This window comes from Hippoglossus stenolepis, chromosome 12 (genome assembly GCF_022539355.2).
Source record: "Hippoglossus stenolepis isolate QCI-W04-F060 chromosome 12, HSTE1.2, whole genome shotgun sequence".
Classification (NCBI taxonomy): domain Eukaryota; kingdom Metazoa; phylum Chordata; class Actinopteri; order Pleuronectiformes; family Pleuronectidae; genus Hippoglossus; species Hippoglossus stenolepis.
In genome coordinates, this window is record NC_061494.1 from 18,122,349 (window position 1) to 18,148,943 (window position 26,595).

General features: G+C 42.8%; 1 protein-coding gene across 4 annotated transcripts in view; it reads right to left on the reverse strand.

Annotated features, from left to right (window-relative positions):
• Nucleotides 1–26,595, reverse strand: part of grid1a (glutamate receptor, ionotropic, delta 1a) — a 213,343-nt gene that overhangs the window by 42,193 nt on the left and 144,555 nt on the right. The gene's annotated exons all lie outside the window — the stretch shown is intronic.

Here is a 26,595-nt window from a genome sequence, read left to right on the forward strand (position 1 = left end):
AGTTCTGCTGTTGTAGCAAAGCTTTTCCTGCCTGGAGTCTTTATCAGGCAAATGCAAAAGACAAGTTACACCTGGTGACAATAAATATGAACTCAACGTGTATGTGAAGTGCATGTAAATTCATTCAATGACGTAAACTGTCTCAGTATAGTTGCAGTTTCCATACATGTCCATTCAATTATTGAGTTCTTCCACCTGTTACATTCACTCACCGACACCGTGCTCATCAATAATAACGGGTGCAGAGCAAAACACCAATAACGAATCGATATTTTAACCTTGGAACCGTCATGATTTGATTTGAATTCTCTTCTCTTGTCCAGGTTATTCTCATCGAAGGAAACAAGGACCATAATTGCAATGGTACATCTTGTGCCCTCACCAAAATAAAGCTGAACAGTGCCTCTAATCGTTTTATAGAGGTACGGTGTCATTTTGACGAAATGGTTGATTCCCGTCTCGCATAGTGAGTAAAAACTATTTCAGACAAATCCCATTTGGTGAAGCCTAAAACGAAAACTTTGGATCCAACACACGCTCTGACACTTTGGTGCTGCAGTGAATATTTATGAAATATCGGCAACTATCAGGCTGCAAGTGGCTTTCAAATGTGTTAAAGGTAGAGAAGAAAGAAAATATGTCACTACTGTGTTGCACAACCCCCCGGGCACTACGGAACACTGGAGGGCTCCTCTATGTGTGAGTGTGAGTGTGTGTGCAAGTGGGCCGATTGTTTGCAGGTGCGGAGTAAAGCCGGATTTAGAGAGAAGAAATGAAGGCTACAGTGCTAAAGGTAGATCTGCAGGGGCCACTTTAGGCAAAATGTGAACAAAAACAAAGAGCGGAGACAGACAGATGAAAGTGAACTGCAGTTTCCTCCGTGTGTGGGTGCATGTGTGCGGCCTTCTGGAAATAAAGAAATAGTCTTAGTGCTTCACGCTTTCAGTTATGGTTACCATCGTTTAATGCACTGTGTAAAAAAAAATATCCTCTTGCAGATGGTGCAAGGTTGATTCTTCAAATGGAAAATTACATTAGCACACGGACCATCCTTGAAACAGATGACACAATGGGTCTGCTTGATAGGAGAAATAACTTTACAAATTTTGCCATCAGTAAAACATGGTGTGTGTGAAGCTATGACCTCACAGGCCCGACAATTGACTGTAAAGCTTTAGGTTAAATACAAAAGATCACCGCGTGGGATTTGTAATCTGATGATGGAATAATATCAGCCAAATCCAGCCATGTGTGACTAATCCATTAATTCAAATTATGATAATGTCTCCTTGGTCCGAAAGTAGAACCTGACAATGAGAACCATTGTCTGCCTTGAAGAGCAAACCCTGACATTCAGGAGAGCAGACAACTCCTTGAACTGCACTCAATGTTCCAGACAAACTCTGTCGGATGCCATGATGGCAAAAACAGAGTAAAATACTGTAGTGTGGGTTAGTTAATGTGTACCAGCTGGGACGCAATGTTTTCACTGAAGCCTGTGGGCACAACAGAGCCCACGAATGGAGGTTCAGCACCAGTTCACAGCACAACGGAAACACTGACGACTTCCGACATGCGAGAGAGAGAAAGCTTTGTTGAGCTAAATGCTGTTTGTGAGCCGCTGTTTAACCTCAGCGCTACGTGGACGTGACAAACACATAACTGCTGACACACTGAGGTGTTTGAGAGCCGCCCCGACGGACCCCGAGCTCGGCTGGATTCACGGGCGATCGCTGCAAGGTCACTCTTTGTTACTCAGCCTCGCCATTTTTCTCCAGCGTCAATCTAAAAAAGCGAAAGTGAGAACGACTACTTGAACCGCGTGAGAACTCGAGTTTTCCTACTTAGAAACAGACCAATAAACCGAGTCTTAACATTCACAGCCTGTTTTGTTTCACCTCTATTTACCAATGGACCCTATAGTTCGGATTGTACTTCACTGAAATCGTGAGACAGGATTTTAATTGAAAAGAAGCCCTGAGCTCTGAAATCACAAAGCCCAGGTTTCTCTATATGATTCAAAAACTTGCAGCTCTTAAATACAAAATCCCCTTGTGTCTAAGTACAGTTCCAACATTATTCTACACAAACAGCGCTTCTCTAATCGCACATAGTCCTATTTCAGTTGAACTAAGCAAGGATTTTCCCATTTGCTTCAAAATTTATCACACCAAAGCCCCAAAATCCATTTGAGACCTTAAATGCTATCGACATCCAGGCAGAGTAATTTCGCCTTTGTGTGTTTTCTTTCTTTCCTTTCACTACAGGAGATGATGTAAGAGTGAGACTCTGGCGAGAAACAGGGTTTTGGAGAAAGAGGCACAGTCGAGAGTCTGGAGTGACATCTGAGAAATATTCTATACTGTTGATACAGCCGAAGCACGGCGACAGTAAGATCTGTAATCTGAGAGGCAAAGTACCCCGGGCATGTTCTTATGGAGTAGCGGTGCCACAAAGGCAGCCAGAGAATGCCAACTCCAATTTAAAAGTGACAGCCAAAAAGGAATGGAAGGGAATTGTGGTTTCGAAGGATGTGGAAAAAAAATGGTGGGGGCGAAGGAAGGAGCTGAGCACGAATCTTCTGCTTATGAAAATGACAACAAACATGTTTTAAATATTTCAAAACCGTCATTGGAAAGCAAAGCCGATTTGGATCATTCACTCATTTGCTGGATCGTCAAGTGCAACCCAGCTAAAGCTAATGCAACAGACCTGCAGTAAATCTTGAATTGTAATGTTTATGGTGATTGTGTTTAATTACATCGTGTTAATACTTATAGATCCTATTATTTTGTCCATCCCATTTATATCAGTGAGAGTAGTGAGGGTATAGAGAGAAACAACACAGCTGAACTCTATAAGCAGAATTCTGTATATGGTATATACTGTATGTATGAATGTATGAATGTATGCATGTCCCAGATGTCTGCAGCTACACAGCTGTATCAACCATTATTTAGACTTACACAAGATAGGCATAAATTAACAACAGACTTATATTTAACTCATAATATATATGGTCCTGTGTTTTTCTATAGGATGTAAAGCATCTTTCACCCACGGCGTTTCTGCATAATTACAGAACAAAAGTTTGCTGCTCTCATTAAAGCAACAACCATGAAAACATCTCTTATGGTTGAATTCATTGTATTTGCAGTAAATAGAAACAAACCAGGGGCTTGAATTAAGTCAAAAGCGTGGCTACACAGGAGGCTCCACTTATTAACAAGAGGCCATTGTTACATTACTTTATTAATCAGCGAGTGAATAAAACAGAAGTGAGACGACCAATTAAGCTAAACAGCAAAGTGAATTGCTAATTATAATTATCGTTTGTGATCATTAAACTGGTTGCTGCTAATACGCACAGTGTAGTACAATATCTCTATTTCGCATTTATTGTATGAATTCCAACTGTTGTATGTCTACTCGAGCTGGACTAAAATCTGCTCGTGCAAATTGAAGTTAAGTATAGCGCAAAAAAAGGAGTAAAGGAAAAGGAATAAACTCAACAATGACATACAAGATCAGCTCTTTCGAAACGAGACACTAGTTTCATACCATAAATCTTAGTTACTCAATGTATCTGTGTATGAATCGTCACCGATCTGAAGCTGTAACTATGAGAGGTGTAGAGATTTATCGATTTTTCCTTATAGATACAAGCTACAATCTACACATCCGAGCACAACCTTGCATTTCAGAAACACATTTCTCTGGCATCTCTGATTCAGCAAATGAAATTACAATTGAGCAAATGATTAATTTAGTCACACATTTAAAATAACTTCATGAAAAGTTATAAAAAGTTATAAAAATGAACAGCAAGACCTTTGTGGCTGATTCAAACTGGGTCTAAATCACAGGGTGCAGTATCCTTAGTTCCTCCAGGGTTGGCGACAAGAACTGTTGATTGTATATCTTGATACAGACCCAACATCTGTCTGCTCTTCAAATATATATTTATACATATAATGAATACATTCAGGCACTGATTGTAATTATTGTCGTCTCTGAAATAATCTCAGGATGCAGCGCTGGCTGTTTTTCCCTCCGACCCTCTCTCACTCACTCCTCCTTCTCTCCGCTCTTCAATGACCAGGGATTTGTGCCTATTTGAGGCTAAGCACCAGAGTTTTAAGGTCAGGTCTTGGTGCCTGGCAACCACAGGCACTCGGTTGTTTTTTGAAGTGGGTGTCTTTCATGGAGTCTCAGTATTTGATTATCATCTGAAGAGGGTGGACAATCAAGAAGGTTTTGGCAGCGGCGACACTTTCTGTGTTCTTCCGGTGTGGGGTGATCACAAAGACGCCAGGAAGCAGTAATGAGGTCTGTCATAAAAGATTCACAACAGTCCCTCTGAACCCAGCCTTGCCACTGTTGCTGTGGAAACACATCTTCAGACCACTTAATCTGCTCCGTCAGCACAGCAGAGAATACAAAGGGGCCGACAGCCCTGAGTATACCTTCAGACTGGTACAGACAAACATGGTGCACATGCAAATATCTGAATTACGACCATATGGGTTAAAGTCTGGACTCATCAGCACCACGTCACAATCAACTAATCCTTGAAGCCTGATTGATGCAGTAACGATGCAACCAAGAACAATGTCATTCAGAATCTCTTCTGACTTTCCACTGGCAATATCCAAGACCAGGTGGCCGGGCCAAGACGATGGCACGTGTGTGATGCATTAAAAACAAATCAGGACTCCCATCTGCCGCGGCACTGGGGCTGCTAGCTGCTCTCGGCATGTACTGTAGTCATCTTCCCACAGGCTTATGCTACAGCTATTAGCAGAATAGCTAATGCCCCCGCTAGGAGACTCAACAGTTGGCAAGTTGGCACATTAACCTCATTACAGGAACTAAAATTAGAGGAACCTTAGTTCCATGGCTGCAATGCACTGTTCCTACTTCTTATTTATTACCCTTTATATAAATATGCTTTGCTTTGATAAGAAATGTTTCCCAATGATACAACTGATTATAAAGTTGCTCCATCATCATTTTTGCTCTAAAACAGAGGGAGGCTGCAATTAGAGCATGAAAATATAAAACACTAGTTATGTGTTACAGTCTGTAGTGTTCACCTAATTATTGAATGTGTGTTTGTATTGTTAAATTACTCTCTAATAACCAAAGAATAAAGGAAACTGTGGAAAAAATTGGTTTAAGTAAAGAAAATCGTATTATCACAGCCTCCTCCCTAAAAACAACTTGACGTCTTGGTAACACGATCATTTCTGTGCTGAAGACATCTCGGCGGTATGTAGTCGCTGCTCTTTAATTGTCCCTCTGACACATTCCCTCTGTGCTCGGCTCCCTGGATGGCGAGCTGTAATGTGTGAGGAGGATTTCTGGCAGTAACATGATTTTAAAAAAAAAAACGAGGTGTGACATTTCATGAGCGCCGCAGAAGACTGAAGAGCGTCCCTTCCTGGGCAAAGGGTTTGAAGCAGTTGTTGTTTTTGTGCAGTGCGATGGACATAACCGTGGCATGGACTCAACCCACCAGCCCCAGAAATACTTTGAAGCAGTCGTACAAGGAGGCGAAGAGAAGAAAATAACTTGTTATTTTCCTCTGATGCCATTCTAAATTCATCCTCTGAGGCAAAAATAACTGCATGGCATTAACAATATGGTTATTGCAATACTTCCTGTACAGCCAAATTGATTGATTGATTGATTGATTGATTGATTGATTGATTGATTGATTGGTTGGTTGATTGATTGATTGATTGATTGGTTCGGGTTTCGTCCATACTTAGACTCAAACTACACAATATCCAAGCTCATAATTGAACATACTGCATTGTGCCAGGTTGTCACACATACAGCTGCACCAAATCTTAAGCTCAGACTTTATGAGCCAGCCTTACTTTGAACAAAATTCCAACATAGTTAGCATTTTAACAAGACACTAAAACACACTTCTTGAGCACTATATCTGAGCAGAGGAGGAATTACTTTGCATTTCTGCGGGGTGCCCTCAGGGAACATTAACCAAACCCCTGCACCTGGGGGAAATTTATGTTGTGGATCTTTGATGATATTTTCAATTGAATCTTTATTGCACAGCTGATGGTTGTAATTAACCAGGATAATTACCAGGGAACAAACTGATTATGTCACCAAAACTTACTTTGCTCGTCTGTGACTACAGTTACATCACAAGGACGAGCAGAGAGATATAGATATAAAGGCAATGGGCTGTAAAAATAACACACTGGAGAACACACGCCTATATTTGCAGGAAACAAACATAGATGTAGCATTATGTCTGAAGGACATTTAACGTAGTGTCAAAGGACGGGATGATATATCAGAGTGAATGCCGCACGAGGATTATTTTTAGCAACATGCAGATGAGATAGTGATCGTTCTCAACCTCCCTGACATTTCTTTTGTTTTCATTTACCTACTTCCACAGGACTGAGGCAGATCTGTGTTGCCCTTTGGTGTCACTAGTCAAGAACAATACAGACCAGACCAGACAAGAGATAGACGCCACGGGTCTGGGGAGCAAACTGGCAGATGACCTCGGACAAGGACACCTGGCTAAAGTGGCAACGCTCAAAAAACAAGGTTGAAAAGCAAAATCCCACAAATATAACAAGCCAAAGACAAAAGATAACACGGACGAACGCTCCTTTAATGCAACTGAATAAAACATGTCACCATTATCTAACATTAGTCAAGTGACTTCAGGTGAGCAAAATACAGTAACTGCTTTCCATAAAAGCACTTTGTACCATTTCATGGCCATTAGCTTCAAATAATGAAACACAAAACTTTCCTTTCACGTTGAACTTCTCACCTGAAAAACAAATCTTAAGCGAGAGGTAAGAGACTTTTATTTGGAAACAAATGAATAATTAAGCTGTCCCTTGAATTCGGGACAGAATAGGTGGCTCCTCGCAAAAACAGGTTTGTGTTGAGCACCTTCAGTAGAAAGAAGCGAGTGACACTTCCCTCTCTTTTGTTCCACATAAAAGCTGATTAGTTGGGAGCTTATCCTGTTTCATACATCCAGGAATAAACGGCGTTGATTACGTGCTACAACATTGGCACGAGGGCCCTTGTGGAGCATTTAGAGCACAGTTAGAGCCCACTCACTAGGCACCACTATAATCACCACAATGCAGTGTCCCTACATGACACCCATGCCTGCTAAAGCCTCCCAGTCCTCACACGTGCTGCAGACTTGTTTATCACGTTGCACCCAAGGAATCGCTGCCCACCAGGTAAGAACAACCAGACACATATTCGCAGATGCCAAAAGACACACAGTGCTGTGATATCTGCCCGAGGTCACAAAATTACACTCGGGCTACTGAAACAGCCTCACAGTCACTGTTCTCCCAAGGGTGTCAGGAGAGAAGAGCGAGGTGAGAAACTTGAAAGAAAAGGGCGTGGTAGTAAGATATCACAGCTAAGTGGGGATGTGAGAGGAACCAGGTCGGGAAAGGTTCTGCCGCATGCCACCCATGGGTGTTACTGTTGAATTTCGTCTTTTTGATGCCTTTTGTAGAGATGTGAGAGCGCTAAAGACTTCTTTTTCCTTTTTCTTTAATTTCAGGTGGTCTGTCTATTTAATAGCACAGTCCTGCCAGTTTGTATTTACACATTTTGGACCCAAACAGAAAAGTAGTGCATGGATTACTATTCCAGGAACAATCACCTTTTACTGTCATTTACCTCAGTTGCTGTTAAACAATCTTAAACAAGAGGTATATTATAATCTTTTAACTTGAGTTAGTTAGCATAACTATAGTTATTTACACTCACTGAGCATCCACTATTCATGTTATTTTCCAATCAGCCAATCATATGTCAGCAGTTCAGGGCCTAAAATCAAGAATCAGGTCTTGAGCTTTATTGAAATTCACATCAAACGTCAGAATGGGGTGAAAATAGCATCTCTGTGACATGATTGTTGGTGGCAGACACACTGGTTTGAGTTTTTCCTGAAACTTCTCATCTCCTCGGACACAAAACTGTCTCGAGAGTGAGAAAAAAAAAGTGGGGAGGCAAAATAAATGGAAATAGCTTATTGATGAGAGCGGTGCGAGAAGAATGGCCCACAGAGCGGCTTTGAAAACTCAGATGGTCGCCCTTTACATCTGTGGCGAGCTGGAAAAGCACCTTAGAATGCAAAGCATGTCGAACCTTGAGGCAGATGGGCCCCAACGGCAGAAGACTGTGTCGAGTTCCATGCCAAACACAGAAATCCGCGGCTGCAGTGGGCACACACACTCACCAGAACTGGGCAGCTGAAGACTGAAAAAAAAGTGTAGCCCAGTCTGATGAATTTCAATTTCTGCTGAGGCACACAGATGGTGGGGTCAGAATCTGGCGTCGACAGCATGAGTCCGCGGACCCATCCTGCCTTGTCCAGGTTGCTGGTGGTGTTGGTGTAATGGTGTGGAGAATGTTTTCTTGGCTCACTCGGGGCCTTTTAATAATAATCAATCATAGTTTGAATGCCACAGCAGCGGAGCGTTGCATCCCTTTCTTCGACTCATAGAAGACTCAACAACAGGTTTCCTTCCCTGGGCCGCTGATTGCATTTGTATGGCTTTCTCTGGCGCCACGACAATAAAGGCTTTCTATTCTATACACCACATATTTGTTATTTGACGTGCAAACAAACACAAAAGGCAATGTTTTTCAGTGTGTGTTTGGTTGAATCCTACATGATACACTCCTAACTACACATTTACTACACTGCAACATGATAAATACACCTCTTATAGACAGTGTACTTTAATTTATTTTATTGCAAACTGTCCTGACTCTATTCATTAAGTACACTAAGTATTTTTTTTCAGTATTCAACCTAAAAGGGGTTTATTAAGCAGAGGACAACTTGTGTACTTGAGTAATTAATCTGACTGCTAATAAATGAAAGGGGCTTTCTTTCAATTTTCTTAAATGTTGTTACAAGGAGGCCAAAAAATAGCAATAATTCAGAACCATAACTTGCTAATAGGTTTGCTTAAATCTCGAAAATTGATGTTGCACATAAGTAACTGCTCCAAAATGCTCATTTGTGTGTGAGGAAATATGACCACGATTTACCCATTGTCAAATGGCTACTACCGGCTCAATAATGGACCATATTTCAAAGCCAAAGTCGCCAAAAACGAATTTCATGAACATGAGCTAATTTCACCTTGATGGCCTCCTCCAGTCACTTGATCTGAGTCCAGTAAAACACAGTGGGACGTGGTACAATAGAAGATTTGCAGCTTGAATGTGCGGCCGAGAAAGAAGCCGGAGTCTTGGGTACCATTAAGCGAGGTGATTATACCAGTGCCCGGTGGCTGGAAGTGTGAAGCTGAAGGAGTACAACAGCTACCTGCAGAAGTGATTAAGAGGCATAGAGCTCCTGAAAAAGTCCAATCAAGCTCAAACCCCCTCTCAAGTGAATCACCACTGAATAAAAGGTGCATTGAAACATTTAGTCCTGTGACCGTCCTTCGTTCAATGTACAGAAGAAAGCTCAAACTGCATTGGCTCTAATCTTCAGCGCAGGAAACAGGAGCCTTTAGAAGTAAAGAGCCAGAGGGACTGAGAGAAAGAAGAAAATATAATGATACACGAACAGAGGCCATAACACATGACAAACAGGTACATCAGGTACTTTGTGTTAATGATTTCTTTTCTCCTCACTAGATCTATTTTATTAAATACTGCAACGAGCCTGATGGGTCTGTATTGATGCTGTTTTCCTCTTTTCTGAGAAATTAGGGACGTCTGCGTTGCCGCTGATCATTACAGGTCAGAGTAAATAGACAGGCTCTATGCACCAAACTCTGCCTGATTAGGCGCAAGCAGGCAAGATAAATGAGTAGGCAAACAAGAAAGAAATAAGAACAGAGGGAGCAAGGGAGGTAGCTGAGGGAGGTTAGCCGGGCCAAAGATGAACATGTATCTCATCCTAATTATTTCTGCACAGGGTGAGGCATGTCTTCTCAGAACACCATGGGAAAGAAGAGGAGTTCTGGAGGGTGGTGGTGTGAGAGTTTAAGTTTTGACATAATGCTAATTCCGAACAGCACTGACAGCCGGGGAGGCTGCAGCCAAAGGGAGAGGAGGAGGTGTCAGCACGGGCACTTTGCCAGCTCCATCCCAAAACAATGGTGAGAGGTACTGCTACCAGATAGATTATTTGTTTTCTGAAGTTTTTTAGAACTGTGTATTTAATCCCCTTTGGGCCAGTACACTGGTATAATATGAGACTTGATCTGGGACAAGGCATTATAAGCATTAAGGCCTGATCCCAATGAAACCCCTTGGCCCTGCCACTAGTTTTGTTGTGCCCTTGACTCGGTGGTAGTCCTTCAAAACTAAGCAACAAAGAGTCAGGGTGAAAACCTCAGATTAATTGTTTCCCAGAGAATTCAGGGAATTTTCCTTAACCTTCTGTCTGCACTGTGCACTGGAAATGCTTTGTTTGGTCGATTTGAAGAAGACCACTACCTCTTCATCCCCAATAGACGGGGTTGGGCCAAGTGATAGGGCAAAGGGATGGATTTGCAATTCAGTCCAAGGTTCCATGTCTACCTTGTTTGGTTGACATGTCCAAACTAAAATAGCCACGGTCGGTTCCACCGGACCAAGATTTAGTCAGACTTAAAGAGGTGGTTTAGGTCTTTAAATAGATATCACAGTGGAAACACGGTTAAAGAAGTGAATTAATTTTCTCCAATCAAACGTTAAGACCACTTTGTTGAATGCAAAGGTCCTGACAGTCAGGTGTGAAAATGCCCTTACACTCAACAAACAACCCTCTTGGGCAATTAGAACAAGGCTTGAAGAAGTTTTAATTGTACAAACAATAAATAAGGTGAATGTGATGCATTTGAACATGTCTTCTTTGTGTTTCCCCAAAGGCCACTGTGGTCGAATCGAAGACACAAAGAGATTCTCTCTCCGGGGAGTGGTTCACGTTGCCTGAGAGGGAATCTAATTTGCCTGCATGCTCTGGTAGTGGCCTCAAGTAATAGTTACGCTGCTTTATAGCTGGCACAAGCTTTTTCAATACACCTGAGAAGCACTTAAATTTAATCTGTCTCATCAGGATCAATACATGTGTCTGAGCTGTGACTCTTCAGGACATACTGCCTGTTAATAGGCCACAATGATTTTAAAGTGACCATTTTCCACAACCTAATATACACCGCGCTCCAAAAGTGTGAAACCGTTTTCCAAAGGGAAGGCGGTCTCAGAGTTTTGGACTCCACGCTATGCAGTTCGCTGCTGCGCGATACAGGGAATACACTCTTATTAAGCACTGCCAGGATGTGCAATAGCGAAAAACCTCTAATGTACTTTAACAGGAGCCTATTTCATATTTTCCATAATATGAAAAAGCATTCATTCTCACATACAACTCTTCCCATACAGTTTGGAGCGGGGTGCAGATGGAGAGCTGTGAGAAAAGACAGATGTGGGAGGGTGGGAGGAGAAGGGTTCCCAAAGCTGAGGGGAAGGCGGAGCTGTGGGAGAGGATAGAGGGTGCATGATCAAAGCCTATATTTTGAAATCACTTACTTCTCCATTAGTTTGATTAATGGGGCCAGCCCCACAATCAGACAGAGGCAAGGGGCTTGAAAAATGATGCAATTACTGCTTTTTGAATGGAGGGCTGAAAAGGCCTGTTTGAAAGAAGGATCCGGAGGAGATTCCACAGGGCATCCTGGACAGCACACTACCTCCTCTTCATCTATCCAACCCCCCCCACGCCACACACCCTGCAGCCTCGCAGCTCTACTGTAACCCTTCCCCTATGAGGCGGCTCTCATCAGGCTACAGCCATGCTTCAGTGGTCCTCACTGAGCCGGGGAAGCAAGTTATAAATTGTGATTAATATGCATCGTATGCAGTATCTTTCAATGTTTGCGCCGCATTTTGTTCCCTCAGTGTTCTTTTCTTCATTTACTTTGCTTTTTTGGGGCGCGATGTGTTTTTCACCGGTTTGGACTGAAATTGTTCAAAAACGATGCTCATCGAGCGACGTGAGAAAAAACATATGTCAACCTTGAATGATCAGCTGCGATGAAACAGTCTCGAGAGCCACTTACAAAGATGTTTAATGAGAAGCGGTGGCAGCTTTTAAATCCTGTCCACTCTGATGTGATGGAAGTTATTACACACAATGCATACAACCAGGGAAACTTCCTCTTTTCCAACTATATCTAGAGTGCGTTACATAAGCAGTCACAACCGGAGACAGGTTATATAGTGTGAGTACCATGTGGGTGTTAAAGGCAGTGCAGGTTGTACATTTAACAAAAAGGGACAAATCTTGTTTGTCAAATTTGGTGTTTGTCTCATCTCAACAACCGCATTGACACCTCCTCGTCTCTGGCACCACAAACAGGTCTGTGAAATTTAATATAGGTGATTATGAAATACATGTGACCTGAATAAAGCTTGAATTATCAACGATCACTCAGACAGACTTTCATCTGGACGTGAACCTGGATGATCTTCACCACAGACGTCACCGGGACAATAACGCCCACACGGTCGCACTGTGGCTGCTTTATGAGCCACAGTGTGTGGGAGGCACACTACGGGACATCAAGCAACAAATTGGTCAGTTACATTCAAGTTACTAATGAGCTCCATCATTGAACAGCCAAGAGGGTGTGAGGAGGAGATAAAGAGTAAAAAGAACAATTTACACTTTATATTCCAACGTATGGAAGTTTCCTCTGTAAAGTTTACAACCTTTACCTTTATTCTGCAGATTTGAAATGACACCCGGTGTAGTTTTGGTTATTAACTACCTGGTTCCACCTCTCTGTTGTAGCTGTGATTGTATGGTGGGTGTTGCAATCACGACAGTAGTGAGAAAATAAATGTCTGTGTTCCAGCAAAGTCTGGGAGACCTCTGCTTTGTCTGTTAGGTGTTAAATTACAGCCACTCACAACACCAGCGTCCAAATATAGCAGCAGAAAGACCTATCATGTAACACCAGCATGTAAACCTGCATGTCGTATAATGCATGTCTGTATTTATGCACGGAAAAATGCTTACTAAGCGTTTTGTAACATGGAGATAGAGATAATAAGAGGGAAAGCCGTAGAGAATCTCCCTTGGGACTAAACTCAGTAAGAGCACAGATAGATGATATCAAAAGCAGCACAGATTTGTGTTAAATATTTTCAAAATGGTCCCACTTTTAATTTAACCGTGTTTTAAATATTTCAGCTCCAAACTGTGGTTAAATTAAACACAAGACCACGGGTAATTTTTTGGCACAATGAATCAAACAACATTCTTGGCAGCGTGTGAAATCGCAGTTCAAATTATTTCCCTCTGTGCTCATTTACACATTAGCATTTACAGTGATTCTCACAAGAGTGCTCTTTGGATTTTTTACACCAAAATCAGTTAAGGATTTCATTCAACGCTTCCAATGCATAGTAAATCCGCTAATGCAATTGTAGGAGCACTCACAGCCCCACGGAAAATCTCCCACAGGCCCGTGGGATAAACTCTCCTCTGAGCGGCAGGTTTTTTTCAGCACTGAGGCCTTAATGACCTGTTGCACAAATAACAGCTTCCCTGATTGAAAGGAGCAGATTCCACACTGTCTGTGATTATGAACACGTGGGCATCTGCCTTCCTTCGTTACATGTTGGAATTCAACAGTCAATCAAATGGCTGCTCGCTCCGAACGCAAAGGACAGTTTCTTTATTTGTGAATTCCTGAAACACACCAGGGGCAAACAAATCAGAAGCTACGTAAAACTGTGTCATACATGAAAAACACACGGAAACTAAAATCATTTTATGTTGCTGCTATATTTTATAAGGAGAGATTACGGTCCCTTGTTATATCTTCACAAGCAGTACATATGCATAAATTAGATGCAGTGTATGGCCTTATCTTTCAAATGTGGGTGGTTAACACAGACCTGTGAATGCGACATCAAAGACGAGGATGAATATGCATGTGCACATGTCGAGCACTGACTCATGCATATTTGTGTAAGAGCAAAATAAGGAAGGGGGAAGATTAAGCAGGTAAAACAGGTAAGAAAAGGGCGAGAAGACAATTGAGCTGGCGTGTAGGTATTTATATTCTTTCCACAGGGGCTGTACTTTAATTGAACATTTTTCTCCAGAGCTTTTTGGACTGTGATAGGATGTGTGCTGGGTACCAATACAGTACTTGTTTTCCAAGTGGTTGGCTTTGCAATTACCCTTATAACTCTTACTGTATTTGGAGTCCGCCACTTGGGAACTGGGCAATAATCTTGAGCCCACAGCAACAATTTCACAGAGACAGAACTTTTCAACAACATCGTGGGGTTTTGGTATAATTGCATCTCATATTACGCTGCGGGGAGACAAATGTACGGTGATAAAGCTATTAACGTAGACAGACAAAGTGACTGTGTTTTGACTATTCCAATTTCTCAGGGATATGAAGTACACAAGTGCATTTGGGAAAAAAAGTTAGAAACGGCTCGATGACATGCCTGCGCAACACAAGAAGTTATTATTGCACGTATTAGAGTGCACTTTTACATGTTGTAACCAGCTGGACTTTGTGCTCCCATCGTGTTAACTGAAACAACTAAATATGCTACTGTGCTTCCGACGCTCACATACAACTCTAGAGGTCACCGGATAAATGAGATAGACTTCCCTGAGTGCCTGTCATGAGATTAACTATTTTCCCTCCTGAAGAAATAAAAAAATTGCCCATGAGCCTTCCTGTTTCAATAATGCTGAGCATGACTCACAATCGGCCAACATCAATCAAAGTTTATTACCGTCTGTCAATAAAAGAATGCGTTTTGGGTCCTGCCACTGAAACACAGAGGCGGAGAAGGGGTTTGGTCCCATGCACCTCATTGTATTAAACACATCCCCCTCATACTGAGCAGGGGCTAAAAGGACTTGAAACCCATCACCCTTGGGGAAGCCGTGTCAATATTGTTGTTTTCATCATGTCCTCAGACAGGGTCTTAGAAATACTGAGCTTTTGATTTCCCTCATCTAAAAAAATGTGTATTTTTGCATAGTTATATACTGGGTCAGAATAGCTTTAGTTTGTTAGTTGGCAGCAGCATAAATTACATGTGGAAATGAATGATTCACAGAACAATTTCTTGTAAGATTTTAGTTTGTGTTGAAAAGCACAGGGGCATCCTGCTGATGGCGTCCTGGCCACAGTTGGCAGTAGCTACTCTTCCTCTCTCATCTCTATCACCCCCATCCCTTTCCTCCTCTTATCCCAATATCTCTTCCCAGCCCAACGCCGCAGCTTTTATTGAAGCTGACTTTTCATTTTCATCTGTGTCGGTGGAGGAAGTAAACACAGGGTCAAGTGATATCCATTAGCTGTGCCACTTATCCTTTGACGGGGGCTGGAGCTAATCCCTGCTCACACTGAGCGAGAGGCGGGATGAACCCTGGAGAGGTTGTCAGTGCATCACAAGGGAAACAATATCAAGACAAACAACCACCCACAGATCCATTCTACAGGCAATTTCTAGTCCCTTGTTAACCTGCATGTCTTCTGAACTGAAGAGGCGACACCACTAACCACTGCACCAACGTGACGCCCAGCGTATCAATTGATAATTATATGGAAATGTCATCAACCTCCACTGGGATAATCTTTCCGTTAAGTTTCCATCACCTCTGCCCATTCGTCCGCTTGTCTGTCTTGGTGCGGGTCTGGAGGCGGGTCCAGGAAAAATCATTGGGAGATAGGAAATTATTTGACATTTTTTACAAATTTCCAAGGGAATGATTCTTGGATCTTGATAAAAAAAATTAATCAGGCACGTTAAGTGGACAGATTTTTATGATTTCTATTAATTTAAGGGGATTAAGGGGATTGTTGGGCCTTGGCGGGGGGGGAGGTACGTGCTACTGAGGGCCAGATGAGTTTCAATATGCATTTCAACCACTTAAAGTGAATTGTTTAAAGTCAGTCTGACATTGGATGGATGGAATTAACGTTGATTCTCTTCAGCCGGCGTCACGGTGAACGGTCGCTGGCTGACGTGGTGCGACTGCAGACAGCTCGTCTGTCGGATGACGTCCGGGGCTGAAAAGCGTCGAAGTACAAGCAATCTGCTGGTGAAAGTCTCTGTTCACCTGTAACACGCCTCGGTGGTTTCCCCCTGCCTGTCAGGTTTGCTGACATAATCAAAGAACAACCATGTTGACAAAAGATTTTGAAGTAACAACATCATTCACTCCACCCACCCCCCCACCCACAGACAAGAGAACGTCTGTCTTCTGGGCTTTGCACAATATCTCTGCAGCAACAAAGCAGAATTATTTTCAGGCAGGTATTTCACGCCTTGTTATGATTATTTACAACCCAAAAAAACAACAATAAAACAAAGTGTACACCAAGCTGACCTCGGGGGTGGCCACTTTCCTCCTCCTCATCATGATATTTAACTTTTAAAAGCATTTTCCAACATTTTCAAAAGACGTTGATAAATGTGAGACGATGAACCATCACCTCAAATAACCTCAGTTTTAATTCTCCAGCATTCCTTATGAAAAGGCAAATTATTTATGAAAAGCTCTTTAACTCTGGCGGATGATTCATTCTGTGTGTAAGTAATAACAATCCATCAAGTAAAGAACTTGCCAACTGCCCCGGCTTCTATTTTAATTCTGGAGTTTGTATATAGACCCGTTCCTCTCGATTATTCTGACCGTCCCTGACATATGAAGAGCTTTTATCTTGACAGTGTGTGGGACAAACGCTGTTGCACGCAACATATTGTCTGCACAGACATGTATCCTATTTCAAACTCACAGCCAAACAATGTAGCTGAGTTCCTCACGGGCTCCCAGGAGGTACCACTAATTAATAATGGACGGAGAGGGAGCCATTTATTATTTACCTGTCAAACTGTGGCATTTATTCATCACGCAAAGCAATTAATGCTTCCTCCGTTTGCACTATAGCTTCTCCATGGTAACAAAACTTGGCTTAGTACAAAGGAAAATCACACAGAGTTGCTGAATTTAGTCACAGCCGACTAAATTGTTCTGCTTCAAGCCAGGGATGGGATTGGATTATTTTTTCGGGTACACAACGGCTACGAGATGACACACTGCACATCTGCGTTGTTGTTTGGCTCTATTACAGTTTGTTCTGCACAAGTTAAAGTGACTATTTCCATGTTACTGAATCACTGCAGGGAGGAAAAATGGTCTAATGGTTTAATGTACGAACCTATACCATAATGTATCGGTCCGTGACACGCGCAGAGATGACAGGAAAACGAGAGAATATTAAAGAACTAAGCAAGTTTGTAGAGAGGGTAAGAATAAATGAACAGAAAGATAAATGATGACAGAGACAATAGGATACAGTGCAATAAGAGAGGAGAGAGAAGGAGATGAGGTTATAGGGGAAACAAGCAAGGGCAGAAAGATAAAGCGCCCACGTAGAGAGAAACATGAAACCATTAAGATGGAGGGGGGGGACACAAAGAGGGAAAGAGGGAATGTCCTGAAACTGGGACAGAGGGGGAAAGAGAAACAATGGAGGAGAGAACGGAGGGAAGAAGAGGAAGAGATGCGGGACAATGATAGATCGTCTTCTGGCAGGCTCAATTTGTCATGCTGTTATTGGGGAGGGAAATGGAATGGAGGAGCGGCGGTGAGGGTCAGAGCGAGAGGACAGGGGTCCAGAGGTGGGAGCGTAAAGCCGGGAGGGAGCAGCGCCTGCGGATGGCTAAGTGAGGTCTGCTCCACACACACTCTCCACCTCTGGCCTTGGACAAACGATCCCTGAGGTCACAGGGCGCTGATGACATCCCAGTTACCAGTGTATCATCGTTTACTGGTGGACTACTGGTTTAACAATGTGTGTATTGTACGTGTGTGTTTGATGTTAGCTACTAAACATTGTGGTTTTTTCTTCTTTACTGCTATTGACCGCTTCCAGACCCGTGGGCCATGTTATCCACTTTCAAAGTCGAAGCACCATTTGTGCTTTGTTCCCCCCCCCACAGTCCGAACACATGCAGGTTGGTGTTAGGTTAATTGGAGAATCTGCATCGCCCGTAGGTGTGAATGTGAAAGTGAATGGTTGCCTCTGTGTGTTTGCCCTGTGATTGGCTGGCGACCTGACCAGGGTTTCCCCCCCGCCTCTTGCACAATGTCAACTGGGATTGGCTCCAGCTCCCGTCCCCCCCGCGACCCTTGGAAGGATAAGTGATACACATAATGGATTGATGGATGGATATTTGCTTTCCATCTGGCAGAGTTGTATTTAAATCTTCTAATCTATAAAACCCTGACTATGAGGAGGGCCATCACGCTCACACATTGCCTGGACTGGTCCCCAGTTGGTGAGCTATTGAAAACCGGCAACTTGTATTTCGTGTGTGTGAAGATTAATTACTGTGGTGATCTTTCCTGAGCTGCAGTTTATTAACTTTTATCAGGCATAATAAATGGTTTCTTCAGGAGTTGTACAAGTGAACATGTCCTAGATGACTTACAGGTATGAACAGCCATTCACACCTTGACTCAGAGGACCCACTGGCTTGTGGGGGTTTCAACGACTTGGCAGTTTAACACTCTCGTGGTAACCAGCCACAGAGACAACCAACAAGTCAGTTAGATCTTCAAGCAAACCAAACAAGTCCACTACATGGGCTCTTGTACACCACCTGAAGATACCTGGATGATCTAGAACCTTCACAGATATAATAAATAGTTGTAGTTGCCTACACTCAGAGACACAAAGTCACAGAACGCAGAGCTTGGAACTGGCTGACGAGCAAGAAGCAAGCAGGACAACTACAGAACAAGAGATGCAGTTACCAGCTCGGTAAGTGAGTCAGTCACACTGGAGACAAATGCACCCGGTAAGGTTTAGCTCTGCCACCTTGGATTTCCCCCCAAAAAAGTGGTGTTTCTTCCTTCGGTCACACCCCACCCCTCCACAAAGTTTCACGTAAATCGGATCAGTAGTTCTTTTCGTAATCCCTCAAACGGACATATGAAGACGATCACATAAGATATTTTGGAATTTAAATGGGGACATATTTGCCATCAGCTAAAGTGGACATTTCTTCTACAGGATAATCAGTAAACACGATTAAAATTCCCACAGTGCAGCTACTGTCTGTTTATACACTAGGCTCTGATGATGTGTCCTCCGTTTAACACCTGCACTCCCAAGCTAAGCACTGACCATCGCTAATGTCTGTCCCATCTTTAAACTCTCCCAGCTTCCCTCCCCACATGACACCACTCAACCAGTAACATAGCGTGGCCTTGAAATACATTTGCCTCGCAGCTTAATTGAATCTTCTGGGTGGCTGCAAGTGTGTCTTTCTATCGAGGTTGAAAAAAAGAAAGAAGAAGAAGTGGAAGAAAGTGGGTCTGGGAAGTAGTTTTGGAGCATTTTAATTATACCTGGCTTCACTCATTAGCGCTGAGGGAGGAGGTGGAGACAGAACTGGCAGTGATGGATCTAGCGAAGGAATGAGGGGTGACTCAGAGAAGGTGTGCACGTGTCGGGGGCATTCCTCCTCCGTGTGTGCATGAGTGCAGAGGCTGCTGTTTGAGCCAACACTACGCTCCCCTGCACAAACACCGTGCTCTCTGTGTCAGGTTAATGAGTCACGCTGGGATAAACGCTTCCAGGTCACGGCCAGCGTTATTTTGTCTGAGGAGGCAGCGAAGTCCAGGTGCCAAGACGCAACTGTGCCGCAAGCTGGAATATTATAGAAAATGTGAGGGGGAGGACTAGGTAACACGAGTGCAGCTACAAGGATTTACCACTGATCAGGTGTGTGTCTGCTGGAAAGGAAAAGGGAAAAAGCGAGAAACTGGAGCAACTATAAAAGTGGGAGGCAAATTGGAAAAAGTGACCAAAAGGGGGAAAGTACCGGACACGGGAAATGAAGAGTCTAGACACAGGGGATATTATCTGTTACTGCTGAGAGGGGCTGTAGGTGGAAAGTGGTTTTGGACCTTTACCACAGTTTGATAACAAGTTAAAGTGCCGCAGATAGGAAGGAGCAACATTTGGATTGAAACCGGGGCAGATAAGACTGAGTAAATGTTTTCTTTCACTCAGCAGTGTGGGTCTGCTGTCTATTATTGAAAAACAAAATTAAAAAAAAGACCTATGTTCCCTGTCAGCATTAGATTAGGCCGGGGGGGCAGTCTTCCAATACCATGATTTCTCTCATATTGTTTTCAACCTGTGACACTGTGACTTTGAGGAAACAATTGGAAGGACATAGAAATGTTGGAAAGTGAGAGATTATTGTCAAGAGGCATCATTGGCTTTCTTGTCAGCAAAATGTTGGTGAAAGTGTGTGTTTGTGTGTTTGTGTGTTTGTGTGTTTGTATCGCGCTCAACCAGCTGTCAACCAGCACTGAATTCCCCCAGCAAGGAAAACCATTATAGCTGTCTTCTTCCAAAGCACCCCATAACAGCATGTCAGCTCAGGCCGCTTTTAAATCACCGTCCACAAGCGTTTCGTGACAATACGACGGAAGAGTCCTTGGCATCAAAACGCGATTCCCAGCAAGGGCAAATGTGTTTATTACATCTCACAGTCAAGTGTCACAAGGGTCCATTTTTAATCAGCGATTCATGAGCTCCAGTCTTGACAAGTGAAGCTGTTTCCACCTCCGCAACCTCGTACGTCAAACAGTCCAATGGGTTCACAGACGTGTTCCCTGTGCTTTTCTGTGGTCCAGACAAGTCCAGCGTTTCACTGCCAGGTGTCCATTCTTTTGTCGGCAGGATGTTTAAAAAGCGGATGTTCAAAACACAAACAGAGGAGAGTTTACCTGACGAAATGATTAGTTTTCAATCTGTGTTGTCCAATTTCTGCTTAGTGATGAAATAGATGGTTAGGTATTCTGTTGGCAGAGATGCTCCTTAAAGCTGTAGATTAAAGAAACAACTAGAGCCACTCTCAGTAAAGCACAAACCTCCACCAACAGTAAATGATGCAGCAAATTCATCGTGTTTGTGTGGACGTAGTTCTTTAACTATTGAAGACACATATACACTCCTGGTTCCTGAATGAATCCTCATTACCTCAGCTACACATTGGTGGGAGTTACAGGTTTGTTCTATCTGTTACCGTACAGCGTGTAACCACAGTTAAAATCTGGATTTTTACTTGGATCTGCACCAAACTGCCCACACTCATAGACATCAGTCACCTAAAGTACTTTTTTATCCTGAACATCCATATATTTTCCCCTGGAAAATCTGTAAAATGTCAAAAAACATTGTCGTGTTAGACAAAGTGATAAAACATTGCTGAATCTGTTGGATTTATTGGTATCTTTGAGATGCCAAAATGAAATGGATATTTTCTAGGCCCATGTCCCATCCTTCCACCAGGCTTCAGGAAAATCTGTTTGGTTAATATTGTGTAATCCTGCTGACAAATAAACCAACAAACAAACAATAAAACAAACATGTGCATCTTGTTTAAAATGACCACGAGCTACAACGTTAAAGAAGGTGCAGGGAAAATACAGTCATCCTCTAACACCAGTGGAGCAGGTGCACCCTATGTCTTGAATCTTTTTGCAGTTTACATGGAGCTCCGGCAATACTACTGAGAATGTCTGCTTTAAAGAAATGATTTATTCAGGTTGGAAAACCCAAATAAAAGTGGTATTTCCATCATATCGTGACAGATTCATGATCCTTGTTTAAATGTGGCGTTTTGTGACAAGCTGACTAATGATTATATTTACTCTCAAAGACAGGTAGTGTATAATATTGTAAAGCCGGCACAGTTGACGCAGCACTTCTGACAATTTTTCATCCCCGAGTAAAAATAAGAAGGCGATTCTACACGAAGACTTCCCGGCAAACGTCAGAGTCCATTATTTGAGAATGAAAGTGAGAAACATTGCTGGAACAGTGCTGGCATAAGATATGAGTAATAATGAGTGTTGTCAGTTGAATCTAACACATGAGCAGCTTTACCAAATAAGATAATTATATCATTAGAATTACGAGTTCCTGTGCAATGTGCATTTTGAAATGACTTCTGAGCCTGTTTCTTCACTCAAGCTTCAAGACAGAGATGATAACAAGCTACAATCTCGTCTAAGGTGATTTTCTCTTTTTTCTTAAAAACAAACTGCACCTTCCTCCGGCTGAATTCACTTCAGCTGTCACTGCGGCAGAAAGGTACGATGAACTTGTAAACATGTTTTCATCCCTCCTGCATTAGATGTGCAGCCTGGGCAGCACTCACACTTTTCATCAGGCTATAGATTTAAACGGTTACAGCTGTCAAAATCCATTCCCCTAATTATCTGTGGTCGCAAAAGCCATCTTGTTTTTGTTTGCTCTCCCCGGTTTTCAAATCCCACGTAAGTAGATGCTGTGTGTCGTCTACCGTACTCAGGTCAGTCTCCCAGCACTCGTCTCTTTTGTCTCTTTTCACTGCCGTCTCTTCCATTAGATTCCGCTCATTACGGCTTCAATCAGAGGTGCTTTATTATGTTCGAGGAGCCCTTTTAAGTCCCCCTCTCTTTCTCATCTCTGACCTTTCCTCCCAGCATCCACTTCCCGGTCCTTTATTTCTCGCTCTACCTTTGTATCCCTCATGGTTGTGCTTTCTCTCTCTCCCTCCCTCGCTTTGTCTCTGTCTACCTCTCTTTACCCTCCTGCCACCCGGTGCAGCATCTCTCTCTCTCTCCCTCCCACTTTCTCCTGGCAGCGGGCAGCGGTGCTTGTCAATCTTGTGGCTAAAGCCGCCGCACAGGAGGCAGACCTCACCCGGCCTCACGGCTCCATCTATCAACTGGCCTGCAGAGCCGGTGTGCCAACTGACACCACCCATTCTGTTTCCCCTCACATCAACACTTTCAGGCAAACACCGTCCCGCAAGCATAGAGAGGGCAGATGCAGCGGAGTCTGAGGAAGCATTCACAAATATTAAATTTCAAAACTGGATGCAGACTAAAATTTAATCATAATAGACTCTAACTTTATATTTGTAATAAAGATTTAATATGTGTTAGTCTTGCTATTAAGACATTCTGTACAGGTATTCCAATTGATTTTCAAAGCGTTTTAATCAGTGTTGGGGAAAATGATATACTATCTTCAAATGCAGAACCCCAGAGAGCCAAAAATCTAATTTGGGTGTCTTCAAGATATATAGCATGCAGCTGCACTGTTAGCAATTAATCGGAGAGTGACTTTGGTAACTCATAAAACGTGTCAAGCTTTTGTGCCTAAATGTGCATCGTTTTATGCAAGTGATTTAGCAAATGCTCACTAATACAACCCAAGGACGTGGGAATGGGACAGCTGAAAGTTTAAAATTCCACTTTATGGCCCCTCTAAAAGGTTTCGCGTGTGTCGAGTGTGGTTCCCCCGATCATGACGGGAACAGAGAGCCGCTGGCCGTCACAAACGAGGTGTAGCCGGAGCCGACAGAATACGCTGCATCCTCTCACGGCCAAAGTGAACGAGAGACGAGATGGCAAGTGTCTGCACGGGGGGAAAAAACAAGGCCTCAGAATTTCAGCATAAAAGCTCAGACACGGTCGATGACATGTGCGTCTTGTTCTAACTATGAGAAATGACTGTGGCCTGAGAGGGGACCGGAGAAGTGACAACTGACTTGTGACAGAATATGTTACTCAGGGAAGTAGAGCATCATCAGAGTAGAAGAGAACAGAACGGACCCTGTGACCTAGGATGACTTTGGCTGACGCCGTTACGTCCTTTAATAGAAGTGAATTAAGAACTTGAAATTAAAAGTTATGAATATGGTCCAGTTATATTAGTCGTTTGATGAACTGTCGTCCTGACAAAGGTGAGTCTTTTTTTCATCTGCCCGATGCATTTTGGGACATTTCTCCCCCCACGCTATCTGACCTTGTAGAGGAATACGTGGGCATGGACAAATTAAAGAAACATACCTGTAGATACCTGTCATTACCTTGCATCTATTGGTAGTTGTTGTGGGTGTCGTAATTATTATGTTGTCATGTTTAACCTCTTTGCAGTTGTTTTGCATCTTTCTGTAGTTTTGTCTCTGGTCATTATGTCGCTGCCTGCAGTCGTTTTGCATCTTTGTAGTTGCTTTGTGTCTCTTCTTTTCTTCTCATTCATTTTTCATCTTGTAATGGTTATTTGTCCTCTGTGGTCATCTTACGTGTGTTTGTGGTCATTTTGAATCTCCTTCTGTATGTTATGCATCTCTTTCTTGTCGTGTCGCATCTCTTTGTAGTCATTTGGAATTTCCTTGCTTATGATTTGCAATATTTTGTCAGCGTTTTGCTTCTCTTTACATTTGTATTATTGTGTGAGTAATTTTCATATCTTTGCAGCTCTGTTTTTTGTCCCCTCCATTGTTGTTTAGTGTTCCTGTTGTCATGTTGCATCTCTTTGTGGTCATATTTCATCTCTTTGGTGTCATCCTGCATTTTCCTCATTGTCGTTTTACATCTATTTGTGATCATTTTTCATCTCTTCGCAACTGTTTCATTCCTTTGTAGTCATTCGGCATATCTTTGCGGTTGCGCGTCTCTTTATAGATATGTTCATCCTCCATGTAAAGATAATGTACATTGGAAAATGAATGTGTAAGGTAGAGCAGAGCAGAAGAGGAGATAATGGAGCTGAACAAACCATGAAAAGCACAGCCGACAGATTCAGAAAAGAGCAGCAGACAGAGTTGCTCTCTGTGGTAAACAACACCATCGCTGCCCTGCTGCAACAAATCAACTCCACATAGTTTCACTGACAATACTTCACACTGTCTGAACGTATTTTGTCACCGCGTACACAAATCATTTGAGACAACCAATGCCGTTAATCCCTGTGATTAACCGTATTCCTTGACACTGATATCACATTCATGAGAAAAAAAGATTTGTCGCCTGTGATGAGTTTTGGGATCCGGGCGTTCTGTTGACTTGTCGTCACCATGGAAACTTTACCATTTTCTGTCTCTCATGCTAAAACGATTCAGGAGTGTTTAACTCTCAAAGGCATCATCATTATTCTCAATTCAGTTATCAGGATATTTGCATTTTCTCCCCCGGTATCTCTGGTGCGGAGCGAGAACGCTCTGTGATAACAGTTACCGAGGTAGTAATGAAGCTTCGGTGAATTAAAAATCTCCAGCACTTCTGATATATTCACATATTCACAGGGGCATTCGGGAGCTGTGCTTATTTCTCAGTCCCCAAGATGCCTCATGTTAATTGTATCAGGGATGATAAAGAATATAATTGATACGATTAAATGCATTCTTATGAGAAGAATAGATCTACAGGCGCACGTGTGTGTTTGTGTGTGTTTTCATTGGCGTACAGGAAAAGATCAAAGCGGTATGCCATTTATGAAACTTGAAAGCGTTGTGTATTCACAACCTGTGCACGGAGTTATTGGTCTACAGGTTCCTCACTTTTGGAGTAACTCAAAATAACTCATAACAGAGATTTTTTGAGTGAGTGTTGGTTTAGAGTCTTTTCTATTGTTTTATATAGAAAGAATGAATAGGTCCTCGCAGAAAATGTGGGATGTGCATTGATAGGAGTAAAACCACTGAGACACACACACGCATGTCCAGAATGTCCCCATTAAAAGACAGAGGCACAGCTACCGAGTGTTTCTGTGCAGAATTTATGACAAATGAACAGCCAAGATTTATTTGCCATCATGGAGAACATTTTTCTGCAAGTTTTTGCAAGTTGGTCTCAGCTGTCGACCGTGAACATACATCAGTGTAATAGCTAAAATGACAGAAACCATCTTTGAGAATCTGACGTGTACTTTGACTTTTTTAGTTTGGTCCATGTCCCATCCAGCAACATGGGGGAGATGGGGTTTATGCTGCAGCCAGTCACCAGGGGACTATCGAGACGTTTCGGCTTCACTTGTAAGGAGCCGTCATGTCGTCCATCTTTATAAACAGCCTATCGTCAGCCTGTAGTGAGTCTTTCTCCCCTGAAAGTGTTTAATTAGCAGCTTAATCGGCTGCCACAGGAAAACAAAAGTGACGAAGACACTTTGGAACATCTCCTGACAGAGAACACCTGTCAAACAGTCAAGAATTACAGCTGCCACATGATGATGAGCTCAAACAGCAGAATACTAACTGTCAGAGGAAATGACTCAGTGAGAGGGACTGACTCACTGCAGTAACTCAGCCGGCTTGACTCGTGGCTGCAGCTTCTGAAAGAAATGACCTGCTCACAGACGTTCTGGTAAGTAGCCAAACACTGCACCACTGTCAGACGACTATGGGAGGACAAGAAAATCACGGCGCTCACGTCATCACTGAGCATATTTGTTTTGCTTCTCTTCTAGATAATGTCTGAGTGAGCTGTGAAAAACAACAATCTGTGTTTTCAACTGCTACAATTAGCAAACATGATATGGAAAGGAGCAAACGCAGGAAGCAACAACAGCAATGTGAGGAGGATGCAAATCCTCTGTGGCGCCGCACAGTTGACTTTGACAAACTTTGCCTGGGGCTACGTGCAACGCTGCTGTGCACATCTGCAAATAAACTCCCCTCGCCAGCAGTGTGGTGAAGACTGAATGTACATATAAC